Here is a 14771-nt window from a genome sequence, read left to right as displayed (position 1 = left end):
CTATTTTGTAAAGCGGCATATTTCACTCCAATGGGTCATTCTGGAATGCAGGTAGAAACAACCTACATGGTCATTCAATTTGGAGTACATGTTGGTTTTTTGTTCAAATGCATAACTTTTGCTACATTTACGACTAGCTGCTGCTTGACATCCCAAAACACCATCAGTCAGCAGCACATCCACTCAATTTTTGTGTGAAACATGTTGCCGCATTTATCCGCTAACTGAGTAAATTGTGAAAAGTTTGTATGGAAGCAATACGGGTGTGAAATGAATGATATATGGTAAGAAATAACTGTGTGTGTTCAGCTGCCCATATGCAAACACAAACAATTTGCATCATTGGTGGATTATGTGACACTATGTCCCACTGAAGAAAAATTCCACAATTTTTCACAAGGATTTCGAATCTGGGGGTGAGGTGAAAATATTAATTTTATAATTTTTGGAGAAGTGTTTCTAAAACTGTGTGGTGACTGTCTCCGCAGGAGACAAATGATCAAACCTTTTTATCTTATCTAAGACAAGACACACTTCTGTAGGGTTTTCCTGTGGGTGTTAAAGTTGGCTCCATCGCAACTGTCTGTCAGCCGGGTCTTTGTTTGCCTCAGCAGGGGTGGATGGTCTTCTGTTTGTGGTGTTTGTGATGACAGACTCACCCTGACTTTAATTTTATCCATAATAAAAGTTAATGGGCGAAATAACAGATCATGAATAGAAAAAAACCCCAAAACATTCTAATAAATGAAGAAAGTTGTTTGTGGTTCTTTTGTTGTTCATCCTGTACAATTAACATAGATTTTTAACTAGATGGTGAGTCATAATTCACCAGTCTGCCAAAAATGCATCCACACTGTAATTTTATATCTGGAGATCCATGAATCAAATGGTTTTACCAGCACATATTTTAGGCCATTTTGGTTTGACAGTGTGAATTTCATACATTTAATAATGACCTAAGCTGAAAAAAGAGGGGATAGGTCCATGTACAATTATCCAGGTTATTGATACAGATGTATTTAACGCTATTCATTTAATTTTGTATTTGATGTCTATGGATTATTTGCAGGTCTTTATGAAGACCACACATACCTATATGGAAGAATGAGCATGTGTTGATTGTGTGGCAATAAATAAAAGACAATTGAAAAATAAAGAGACATTTGCTTTGTTCTTATCGGACACCCTTCAGTGGATCTGGCTTTAGTTACCACCCAGTCATAGCACCACCTGTGCTCCCTGTTTTTACACTCCACCTTCAACATGGTATCATCACCATCATCATCATCATCATCACTGCAACTTCATCACTGTATCATCATCATCATTCAGCTCAGAGTCAAACCTGCATGTCCTGTTCTAATTCTGCTGTCAGCTTCTTAGCAGCTCTGACAACAAACTCACATCAGAAATGTTACAATGTAGGCTAACAATACCAATTCATGGTATTGTTAATTTATGTTAATTCATGATATTATGATATTTATTATTGCCATCAAAAGCATGTATGTGTTATATATGTTGAATAAATTGATCAAATTTTATGGATTCTCTTAATTTGCGTGACACGATGGGAGTGTTGTCTATTATACACACTGGAGTGTATAGGGAGAAGAAAGATGTGAGGTATCTCCTTAGAATTGTGAGAGTAGCTGTGCTATCCATGTTTCAGTCTTACACAATATCTCATACAGTCAACTCCAGTCCACTCTTTTCATCCTGTGGACAAAAAGCCAATTAATTGTCGTCACTGTAGAATACTGACGAAATACTGAGCTTTGAGAATTTTACATTATATTCAAATTTGTCCCTTGTTTATAAAATTTTAAATGGTTTCTTCTCTCCTCCATTATGTGAATTTGTGTATTTTCATTCAGTGAACTCTAAAAAAATGTTACCATCAAATGGTAACATATATGTTTATGACACTGTACATGGTCCCTTACAAATAAAATAAATAAAATAAGATGCATAAAATAAGTACATCTTTTGAGCAACGGTGTTCGTAACGTCCTATAGGTTACAGCAGTACATTTCAATAAACATATAACAATATCATGTACACCCACACTGGGTTGCCCTTATGCCTCTGGATACTCAAAATTACATTTGTACTAACAAACATAAATATTAAACGCTATAAGATTCTTGTGAAAGCAGTGGCCAATCAGTTGTGTGACTTTCTACATAACAATGGTTTATTTGACAATTTTCAGTCAGGATTTAGAGTGCATCATAGCACAGAGACAGCACTTGTGAAAGTTACAAATGACCTCCTAATTGCATTGGACAAGATCTTCTCTGTGTACTTGTCTTGTAAGATCTTAGTGGTGCATTTGACACCATTGACTATCACATCCTATTACAGAGAATGGAACATTTAACTGGCATTAAAGGAACTACATTAAGCTGACTTAAATACTATTTGTCAGATCGATTTCAGTTTGTACACATTATGAATCTCCTATGCACGCAAAAGTTAGACATGGAGTTCTGTGCTTGGTCCAATACTATTCACCTTATATATGCTTCCTTTAGGTAAAATTATGAAACATTCCATAAATTTTCATTGTTATGCAGATGATACCCAATTATATTTATCAATGAAGCCAGATGAAGCCAATCAGTTAACTAAACTCCAAGCATGCCTTAAGGAAATAAAGACTTGGATGACCTGTAATTTTCTGCTACTAAACTCAGACAATACTGAAGTTAATGTGCTTGGCCCTAAACACCTCAGAAACACATTATCTAATAATATAGTTACTCTAGATGGCATTACCCTGGCCTCCAGCACCACCGTAAGGAATCTGGGAGTTATCAGGATATGTCCTTCAACTCCCACATGAAACAAATTTCAAGGACTGCCTTTTTTCACCTCTGTAACATTGCAAAAATCAGGTATAGCCTGTCTCAAAAAGATACAAAAAACTAGTCCACACATTTGTTACTTCTAGGCTCTATTATTGCAATTCCTTATTATCAGGCTGCCCTAACATGTCTCTAAAGACTCTCCACTTGTAATTACATTAAAAACATGTTGTGCTGCCATTGCTAGCTAACTTGTTTTTGGCACCTTAAAAAAGGGGAAAGATTCAATTTTGATTCAATTCAATTTTAATGTTTTTAATTGGCTTATATTTTTATACAGGATATTTTCCCTTCTTTTCTCTTTTCTGCATTATTCCTGTTGTTTTAATTCTAATAATGAATTCCACACATGAATTCCTGTAACCTCTCTGTATTTGTTTTTAACAATTTTTCAACTGCACTATTTATAAAAAAAACTCCAACACTTAAAGTTTAAACTTTAAAACTGTAACTTATTGAACTGGCATGTGCATAAACTTCGATCTACCACATTCAGACTGTATCAAAGGGTAATGTGGCCACTGAAGGTGTGTGCGTGTGCCCATGGAATGGACAGAACAGCTATCTCTGGGACTACCGTGATGCTTCTCTGACAGAGGCCTGACACAGGAGTTCAGGGTGAACTCAGTCTAACTGCCAATCCAATCCATCATCTTGGGCTACAAGCAGAAGTCAAGATTAGTCCGGGAGCTAAGAGAGTCCACTGACCTGCTAGTGAGGTGTCCCTATCTGAACAAGCTGGAAGTGGCAGGCACACACAGAGGTCAACAAGGCCATTAGCAAGCTGCAACATCAGGGGATAGTCGTCAGGGTGTAATTTTGACAAGTAGGGCTCGGCTGGGGAGAAGCTCCATGTCATGCCATTTAGTCAGACAAAATTTGTTGCATGAGCTTCAGTTTGGCTTTAGAGCATCATACTCTACGGACACCTGTCTTATTCATCTGTTTGACTTTGTTAGACAAAACCTTGATGAAGGAAAGTATGTTGGCATGATCTTGATGATTTTCAAAAAGCCTTTGACACAGTAAATCATACTATACTGATGTCAAAGCTACAGTGCATGTGTTTGACATACTGCTGTAAAATAGTTCACTTCTTACTTTACAGGAAGAGCTTGTCTGTGATGTTAAAGGAGATCTATTTTGACCTCACTCAGACTGTCACCACAGTCTTTACCTTGAATGATGCCATCATCTACCTATCCTCGAGACCATGTATCAACAAAGTCATGTGACTGACCTTAGGAGGCTTGGTTCTCCATCTATTAGAGCATCCAGGTGACCGTGCTTCTTCTTCTTTTCTTCACTCACCCCATCCAAGACCTGTAGGTAAGCTGTGTATGTTTGGGACTCCACTATTACCAATCTGTCACTGTGGCACAAGTGCCTTGTGTCCCTGAGGACTATACTGTACGTGGTTTTTCCCTTTTGCGGTTTTGAGTTGCATTTAAATGGCAGAGGGTTACACTGCTTGTGTTAACCTCTTCTTTTCATTTCAGGTAGCCTAATTTGTTGCACCTAGTGCAAAGCAATTATTGTAGATTGCAGCTTTGGGTAAGTGCTGTTTGTTTCACACACTTTTTCGCTCAGGAGTAAGTTAATGAAACAATTTGGGCATGATTACTAAGTAATCTCTTTCTATATTAATTTGAACTGGGTTCACTTACTCTCCCCGTTTACTCACTGTTCGCAGTGACTGGGGTTTTTTGAGTTACATCCGCACCCCCCACCCTTCCCTTACCCCTCCCTCATCATGCTTTTGCACACAATTAGTGGGGGAGGTGAGTTTTGATAAACTGTTCCTTTCTATTTAATCAGAAAAAGGCGTTATTAGCAACTTCCCTTCTTACAGGACTGTTTAGTTTCTTCTCCCTGTATATGAGATACACAGGGATTAAGTTGGTTATTATTATTATTTTAGTTAAGTGCTGGTTGTATTGTCCTGTCAATTTCCCTTTTTACCTCTGTGTACAACGGGTGGGATTGTTTACTTTTTTCTACCTGTATATGACATGCACTGGGATTTAAGTTGGTTATTATTTTTTTGTTAAGTGCTGATTGTATTGCCCTTAGCCTCTGTTCACAGTGGGTGGGCTTCTGATTGCTTCCCCCTTCACCTTTACATGTATACAGTGGGTGTTTTCAGGTGAATTACATTTATTCCGTATTTTATTTTATTGTAAGTGATTGTTGCCAGCTGTGAGTGGCCTGTTTATTGGTTCCCATTTTTCAGCTATCCGTAGCTGTTGGGCACTGCTGTTTATTTTCAGTTCACAAAAATAAAAAAAGAAAAAACAATTACAAAAACTTACAAGAAATGGCCTCACAGTTGTGTTGTTTTTGCTGAGGCCCCCGTGATGGCCATCATGAATGCCCGTTGTCTTTGGCATGGTACATTTATTGGAGGATATTGAGAATCTGTGTAGGGCAGCAGTTGAACTTCCTGTGGAGGAGCACATTCAAAGAGCCAGGTGGTGAGGGGGAATATGTTTCCAGGAAACATTCCCAGAAGTGCAGAGATGAGCACACCTTTAATTGTAGGCAGGTCCAGGTAAAAAACATGCCACCCAGCCCTCATATCACCTACCTGGTGCTTTGGGAGAACAGGGTCAGCAGGATGACACTCAGCTGCGAATCCTAGCTGCCATACGTGGTCTGAGAGAGAGTGGATAGAGTTGAGGCCCAGTGTCCTGCTACAAGAACCATGTCAGAGCCAGGACACTTGAAGGGTTCCTCCCCTGACAGGTTACCTTTTTATCAGGAGGGGAATATTGATCAACCTAATGTTCTCTCTCTCTATGCTGAAAATTCCCCTTTTGGAAGTGATGAGCAGTCTGATGGCGCTGCTGGGTCAGAACAGCTCAAATCCTTGCAATTTGAAGGAGCGTCCAACCTTAGCAACACGGGTGATAGTGAGCCCGCAGCCTCCAAGGTGATGAGTGCTGCAAAAATTGTGGAGCTCAATGTTTCAGTTGAGACTGCTCCAGTGGATGGAGTTTTGGCAGACATCTCTCCCAGCAATCAGTTTATGTTACCTGTGGCTGGAGATTATTATCATATCATATATTATCAATTCAATGCAGGCTATTGGAGACTGATCGAGGTTCAGTATGCTCCGGAGACTGGAATGGGGGATATGCCTCCAGTTTAGCAGGAGATGGCAGCCTTAACATCTCTGGGTCCAGAGTGCGTGACTGCTAATCCACACTGTCCAAAGACTGACCCACTGGTGTGTTGGACTTACAAAGCAGCCACACGAGTAGCCCGGTCAAGCAATGTTATATTGCTCAACAAAGTACTTGGTAGAGAGTTGCTACAGAGCCCTGCGCTCAAAAATAATACTGAATGGCAAACTATGGAGAATTTGACAAAGTTAATATAAGCCTATGTAAGATGTTACTATCAAGAATTGTGAGAGATGGAACAGAACAGTGACAATGGTATGGTACTTGCACTATGACATATGAATGATAACTTTATGATGATGATGAGGATGAGGATGTCCAATAAGGTGTTATTAATATATGGGAGGGATTGTCATACTTAAATAGGAATGGTAGCTATGTAATGTGTTGTTTGTCCTATATGTCATTAATATTAGACATATGAGTAGCAGCTATGTGTCCAGTAATGCTGGCCCTGGTTGTAACTATCATTTTGATATAGACATGATAGTCATACATACCATGTATACTACTGTTACGGTGGTACGTGAATAATAGCATTATGATAGGTGATGCCATCATGTACCCTGTGTATACATTTACTTACTTGTTTTGTTACCTTTTTTTCCTCGTTCCTGTCTTTCTTCTCTGTTTTCTTAGTTTTATTGTTGCTGACAGCGTGGTCCTTGAACGCAGTTGGCTGCCTCAGCACAGCGTTAGATGTTGTGTCATTGTCATCCTTTGTATTTCCCACAGAAATAATCGGAGGGGAGTGGAGCCACCTTGGTGTCTCCTCTCTTCAGTCCACGTGTGGGCCTAGTACATTACTCAATAAGGAGGAAGTAATGTCACTGGCCACGCTAACATAACACCGAGTGGTAAGCTGTATGCGTCATTCCTGTGCAGGGTGGTGCGAACAGTGGGACACAGTGCTGACACTATGTAGACATGAGGCGTCCTCACTCCGGTCAATGTATGGGCATGAAGCGTTATTCCTGTGTGAGGATATAATGCTGCTTGCTGCCTCACTATTTCCACAGGAGACATGCTGCACTGGCTGGTCCGATAAATAACAGTACCAGCAAGTGCTTTCTGCATCATGCAGCCTCTGCTGGAGGAAGCAGCCTGAGCCGCTATCATCCCAGCATCACGGAGGGGGGTGTAACTGCTTGTAAGTGTTATACTGCCTGTGTGGTCAAACATGGTGTTGCAGCCTTACCGAAGAGAAGAAAGGGGAAGTTTGATCAAAAATAGTATCAAATGTTTAAGTGTCACTTTCGTGTCACTGTGAAACCAACTGTCAAGCCAGTTATACTATATAAACAAAAGAAAGTTAACAACATAAATTAAATAACTGCGAGCGTTAGCTTAATTTCCAGTGTTGCTGATGATATCAGCACTGGTGTTTTAACACTAGATAGCTAGTAGCAATGTGGTCTGTCAACAAAGAAAATGATCACAGCAGCAGATGCAGTACAGTAAATGGCATAACTTTTTCATCTCCATCAGAGAAAGGAGAGTGGATTTGATATCTATCAACGTGAGTCAGATACACCTTCTCTCTCTCTGTCTCTTTGCTCGTTGATTTCTGCTGATGCTTTAATGTCTTCCTGGCTTTCTGTGCGCATTTAACTCCTTAAGAAGAACACAGCAAAGGGATCATAATATGTAACTTTACTGCAGGTAGTCTCCCAGGACAGTGAGGCTATTGTGTTATAGTATGTTGTCGACACAGAGTCAGTCACAGGGACAAAGTCTGCAGAGCTTTGAATAATTTGAAATTTCTCCAGTTTATTAATAATTTGTTGTTCAGTCACCTGCTGACTGTGATTTTTGAATGAGTCTGTGCAGAAGGTCTTCTTCTAGTTGCTTGGGAGAATTTCCTCTTTCTTGTTTTGTTTAAGCTGTGCTGTATAAGTAATGAGCTTAAAGTAACAGGAATACTGGGGGTATTTTTGTATGTCATACATGTAGTAAAGAGTATGTAAGTCATGTATTTGATACATGCATTGATACATTTTGATGTGAAAATAAACCATTAGATCTGTGAACATTTTACCATTACATTTTTCTGGTTTTCAGCATTGATCTGTACCTGTATCAAAGTATCGTGTAAATCATGTATTTATGATATGTGTATTGTTTCTTTTTTATGTAAACATAAATCTGTAGTGTAAAAGTTTACTGATTAGATATTATGTGTTTCATTGTATTTCACCACAACAGAATGTACTACAGATTTGAAGTTTTTAACTTTGCTGGTAAAATGACACACTGTCCTATTTTCTTAAGTTTTTTTCTTAAGTATTATCAATATGTTTAAAAAAAACATGATGCAAAGATGAATGATTAAATGTGAGTATAGTTGAACTTTAACCCTGCCCTACTAAGCTGCAGTACACAGTATACAGTAACTGTGTAGCAACAGCTGTAGCAAGAACAGCTATGACTCACCATACAGTACAATTCAAACGCACAGCAGGATGCTTTTCAGATTGTATGTGAAAATCCAAATCTTCACAGCCCACTCTCCCAAAGTCAGAAGGTTTGACAGCAGGTGCCTTCAAAAAGGTTCATGTTTACCATCTTACCAAGCATAGTCAGAGTTCTAATGCTTAAAACATTAACTCATTAGTTCCATTTGAAGCCAATGTTCACTTAGCTTATAATAATTTTATGATAATCCCTGTAAGGTTAAAAGAGCTGTGAATGTTTTCAGTCAGACTGCCGAGTTTTAGTGAATATGTAAAAACCTTCAAAAACATACTGACTCATTACAGACAGAATATGTAATAATTAACAGCCCATATACACTTTGTGCTTACATGGTAACACACTAATCACTAAAACGTTAACTTCCCCCACTGACTGGCAGGAGAGTCAGTGGGAAATGTGAAGGAAGGGAAGATACTGAGCTGTCAGGCAGACTGAGTGAGAACCATGACTCCACTGCAATATCTAGAACTGATACAAAACAAAAGGCATCTTCTCCACTTACTGCTCCCACAAATCCACATAAAAAGGATGGATTATCAGATGGGCAAAGGGGACAACCACCTGGGGCCCCAAATTAGGTGTCCCAAAAGTCCATGCATGCAGGGAATGTAAGGCAATTGGTTTAGTTAATTTAATTATTTTTTAGGGAATTTGCAGTACAATTATATAACTGAGGCAGGTTTTACGTTATTAGCTAATGATGTGGCCTTGTCTTATTGAGGGGCCCTGTGTCATAATCTAGCTTTAAGTTCAATTGTGAATTACTAATTTATATTAATTATTTTAGTTGATGTTGTATCATATTTTTACAAATGTGTCCCCATTTTGTTTGGAACGTGCACACACACATGCATGCACATGTGGGCGCTGCAACAGACGTAGCTATAAGTGTTTTCACAGGATTCCGCTGATCAACAGTTTGGCGTAACATGCAAAGAAGACGACTGCAAGCTACCAAACATGCATGATTTTTTCCAAAAATGTCTTGGAAATGTTTTATGAGAAAAGACATACCAGTACATTCAGCATGTTTTTCTGGCCTGAAGGATACACACAGTGTGCTTTTGCAAGTAATACTGAATGCAAACATAACTTTGTGTGTCTTAGAAGAAAATTCCACAGGGCACCTTTGAAGAGGAAGAGATGGGATACGTTCACATTGCAGTGGGTGGGGGGTCAGTAGGGCCCAGAAGCATTTTTTTCCCCAAGGGCCCTCTAACAGGTTTATCTTGCCATGATCCATACAGACACATACTGAAAGACAAACAGTCTCTCTGTTTGTTTCTGCTTTCTGCAGCAGGTATCTTTGCACAGTACAATGATCATAACAGTCAGTAGGCCTATTAATATTTTTGTGCTTGCTCTGCTGCAGAGAGAAAGAGAGAGAAGTGGTGCAACTAAAAGGAAAACCTTTAATGTTTTGAAGTAGGAGGACAGTGTGGCAGTGGGAAACAAGTGATGCAGGTTCAGCTTTTAATCCTTGTTGACATCCATTTCCATTTTCCTACACGACAAGTGCTGAATGGGAACAGAGACACTTTCCAGTCATGATGATTTAAACTGATGTCTAAAAATTCTCCCCTTATTTAAGTATGAGAACACGGAAATGGAAAAAGCAGGCACACATAATTTTGAATTTGAGTCCTGACTGTGATGCTGTGATGTGATGCTCTTATAGTCTAAGTTTGATAATCTGGTTTTGACCAGATGGGGGGCACTTCGGGTGAAACACAGCACTATTTACTAGCAACTTGCAATGTTTCAAGTTCTCCTGTCCTACAGGCTGAACAAAGGTATCACATGGGATTAACAATGCAAGACATTCATACAGAAGATGCCTATTTTGCTTCTCTCTATTACTAATTGAACTAATTGTTGTAATGGTCTTTTGCATGGGAAATAATTCAGATACTGAGTAGTTACCATTTAACCAAGTAAATAATGTCCAAAAACTGCGATCATTATTTGATTGACAGCTAACCTCTGGAACATGCAGAGTTAAAACTAAAATGAATGCATAGCACACATAACTCATTGATTTCATGTGTGTTTCCTGTTTTCATCTTGTCTAATCAATTCCACACATCCTAGCGTAAAGTAATCAAAATCCATAGGACAGTTTTATTACAAACTGTATTAGTCCCCTAACCATAACCTTATAGTTGTTACTGTAGCCAGTTACTGATGATAAAGGTCGCTTAACTTTTACCCAAACCACATGTTTCTCTAACCTTAACTAAGTGATCATTTTAACCCAAATGATCTTTCCCTAAACCTAACCAAGACGTTTTGTACTGAAACCTTACCAGACCTTAACCACAGCATTGTTACAGCATCAAACATTGTAATGGTTTTAGAAAGCACAGACACATGATGTTGTCCTGCTGATTACTGCCGATAGGAGAGTTTTCTAATCTGTTATGTATGGATCTGGGTGCATGGTCAAAGGACGTATTTGGTCGTTCAATTCAGAGGACTTGTTGTAATCATTAACTAGTGTATATACAATAGAAGAGGTCATCACATCTGTGAAATGCACACATGGAAAGTGTCTGCCTTTGCTGTGAGAACTCATCACATGATAAACTATGGTAATAATCAACTGATGGTACATGTGGAAAAACTCCCTAATGTGGTCTTGTGGTCTTTGAGTTTCAAGGTAACATCTCCTTGAGCAAGTAGCCAATGACATCTGACCACATCTAGAAAGATAGTATAAATTGTTGTTACTTCCAACCCAAAGGCAGGAGAACTTAAAGTACGCTTGTATCTTGTTATATGAGAGAGTACTTTTTCTTCTCTTGAAGCTTCAATAAAGTGAGACTTTGTTCCAGCACACAGAGATCTTGGCTGAAGAGTTTTTGTTTTTCCACAAAAAGAATGAGGTTGAACAAATTCACTTCAGGGATTCCCAGTCAGACAAAAAATACAGCGAACAAATAGTGTAATCTGGCTCCTCCTGCCAAACTGTTTTCAATTGGCTCATTTTCTCTTTGCTCTCACTGGCTTGCCAGGTTTCCCGATGACAAACTCAATATAAAGCTGGCAGCAGATTTATGGCTCCTGAAGTAATAAACACAAGTTGATACTGTTTGCTTTGCCGATGGGTGTGAAAGTGATTAATTTCTTAAAGGTTTTCAGTAGACGCCCCAAATTAATTTATGCACTTTCAATATCTCTAGTTAACATAGGACAACAAGAAAGAGTACAAAAAGAGAATATATACTGGGACTTTATGTATTTTGCATACATTACATTCCAGAGAGAAATATTAGCCTGTTGTTTTTACTTCACCACACTTACTAATTTCACATATGTTAAATTCATAAAAGTGAATCTCTCAAACATCTTCTTGTCAACTTCTCAGAAAATGAAAAAGGCAGACTTCTTTTTCCTTTACAATGTCTACATATACTTTTGATACTTAAGTACAGTTTACTGGAGATATTTCTACTGAAGGTTTTGTTTGCAGGACTTTTAGACTTTGGTAGTTTCGTAGCTCTTCATTTCTTTTCAAGACTAACAGCCAAGGAAACAAAAGCTTTAAAAGATGCCTTAATAAGATTAATGTTTTTCATCTTTTTCTCCTCTGCCAGAGACTCTGACTGGAGCTTGTCACTTTCACTTGTTCTGCCTTCCTGAAATGTAATTTCATGCTGCACTCACCATGAACCATCCTTTGGTTACGCTACTGATTTGTAATAATGTAATTACTAAACTTACATGATTTTTATATCACTGTAAGCCGTTTGGGCTTAAACTTGATCAAATACAAACCACCACAACCATTTTTTAGAAGAAAAATGTTCTTTTGGCAACAGGAAGCTCTCCTGCACTGCACTAGATTGATCAACACACAGTTTCTTCTCAAAATGTTATCAGGACATGTATGACAGAAGAGAAAAACTGAAACCAGTTGGGCTTGGTTTCAACTGCTTCACCTCAATGACTCTGTGTGTCCTTTTGAGGTTTTTTTCAGGAGAGTTTCATGAGAACTACTGAAAAACTGTTTTTCTCAGCTTGTTTGTGTAACTGCAGCCACTGTTAAATGCATTGTTTTACCAAAAAGATTCTATCCATGCACCATATTTAGGGTCAGCCCTATCTCCTAGAAGTTATGTTAATGTACCATTGATTTGCAACAGAAAACATGCCCATTTTTTATGAAATGTAATGAAGAAACATTGTTTATTCATAAATCTGCCAAGATGCACAATGTAGATACTGAATATTTCAGTAACATGTTTTCTGATAACATATTTCATTTGCAGTGTTTGGCCTATAATAGTACAGGCCTGGCAGGCTGTGAGGCCAATGAGGCCCCCCGCCAGGCCAAAAAATATTTTTTAATGCAAAAAATAACACCAAATACTCATTCATTCAGAAATCAATAGCGTTTGGGAGCCTCTGTGCAGTGCTGTTCCAAAACGTGAGTTAACCTCTGTGTCGTTGCCTGGGCAACTCTTGGTAGCATAGCTCCTTTTAAGGGCAGTGTGTAATATGTGTGTGTAGCGGGTGAGTGAGTGGTTGAGTGAGAGAGTGAGTGCAGAAAAGTGACAGTGAATGTGAGTGGAGCAGAGGAAAAGGTTAGTAGTAAGTTGTCAGTCTGGCAGTAAATGTACAGTACAGCCCCCTCCCCACACCATGCCAAAGCAGTCAACCTGGAGGAAACACTGATTTGATTTTAAACAGTGTAGCTCTAGCTCTGTCTGTCAGTTGGTTTGGTCTAAACTGAAATATCTTGACAGCTATGTGATGGATTGTTATAAAATGTTGACATTCGGTCCCTAGAGAATGAATCCTACTGACTTTGGTGAATCCCTGACTTTCCTTCTAGTGCTACCAGGAGAAATATCTAATTTGTTTAAAAACAAAATGATGTCATCTACAATGACTATTTTATGTTCTGTTCTTCCAATTTTGATTCCATTAGTTTGTGTATATGTTCTTATAGCAATAATAATCTTGGGGACAGCCCCTGGTGATCTTAAATGGATCCTTTACGGCATGGTTATCCTCTCTATTCCTCCCTTTCCTCCCTTAAAAGAAAAGGCTGGGAATTTTCTATATTTTTCTTATCTCAAATCTCATGTGCAGACCAAACCAACAATGAGTTGATCATATTTACAAGTATTGTGCTGATATATTGTATTCTTCTGTGCCGAAGACCTCAGTTGTTGTTCAAACACTATTAAAAACATGTCAGTGACCCACACTGCTGCACTGGGTGAAATGTTCCTTCACCACAAAGATTACGGTCACATAAGTTAGTGTAGAAAGGGCTCCAACATCTAATAACTATAATGTTTTAGTCTCCACAGAGAAGTTCCAGGTAACGCTACACCACTGTGCATGTGTGGGAATGCTGTTCTGTTTGCAGAGCCTTGCTAGCTTGTTGTGCTACATAACACAACCTCTTGACTTTGTACTAAAGTTCTTTACAATGTAGTAGTAGTAGTTTCACTTTAATGCCATCTGAGAGCCTAAGAATATCAAGCTTTACAGATATTCCTTTAGAAATTTTTGAATGCTTTATTTATTTCCATAGGATCTACTAAACTATTTCCTTTCTCGTCTTGTATTTTAGTAACAGCCCCTTCAGTTTGCTGAAGCTTTATTTGCTAAGCTAGAAGTCTGCTAGGTTTCCCTCCCTGATCATAAACATGTTTATGCCTTATCAAATATGCTATGGCCTTATCAAATTCTGATTGTTTTCGATGACCCTGATGAAGGCCACAAGCCGAAACGCGTCGGTCAACTAATAAAGTTCTTCATACTACAAGTGTTGCTGGAGTTCTCATCTCTCTAGACTTCTTTCCCTTCTCTGTTCACCTTGGAAGTAGATGAAGTTGTGCCAGAGACCCTTACTCTGCATCTTATAAGATTCTAAGTTATAGTTCCTTGTCAATTTCTGAGCGATTATGCACTTTCATGTTAGATTGAAAAATTTAAGTTTTTTTCCTGTACATGCTTACATTTTGTACCAGCGTGACTTATATTTAAGCCCTGGTAATGCTTTATCCACATCCCATCCCATCTCACGGAAGCAGAAGTCTGTGATATGTTCGTTTCAAAATGCACATCAAATACTTCTCCTAAATACTCTATGGAATTTGGATCTTGTAACCATTTTATTTGAAACTTAAAGGGATTTCAAATTCATAGGGAATGCACATCAGTTTTGACTTTACATATACCATGGAAAAAACGACATGATCAGAGGCATCAGCAGAGACCAAA

Source organism: Thunnus thynnus, chromosome 11, assembly GCF_963924715.1.
Source record: "Thunnus thynnus chromosome 11, fThuThy2.1, whole genome shotgun sequence".
NCBI classification, from domain to species: domain Eukaryota; kingdom Metazoa; phylum Chordata; class Actinopteri; order Scombriformes; family Scombridae; genus Thunnus; species Thunnus thynnus.
The sequence above is the reverse complement of the archived record's forward strand: the minus strand, read 5'-3'. Positions refer to the sequence as shown.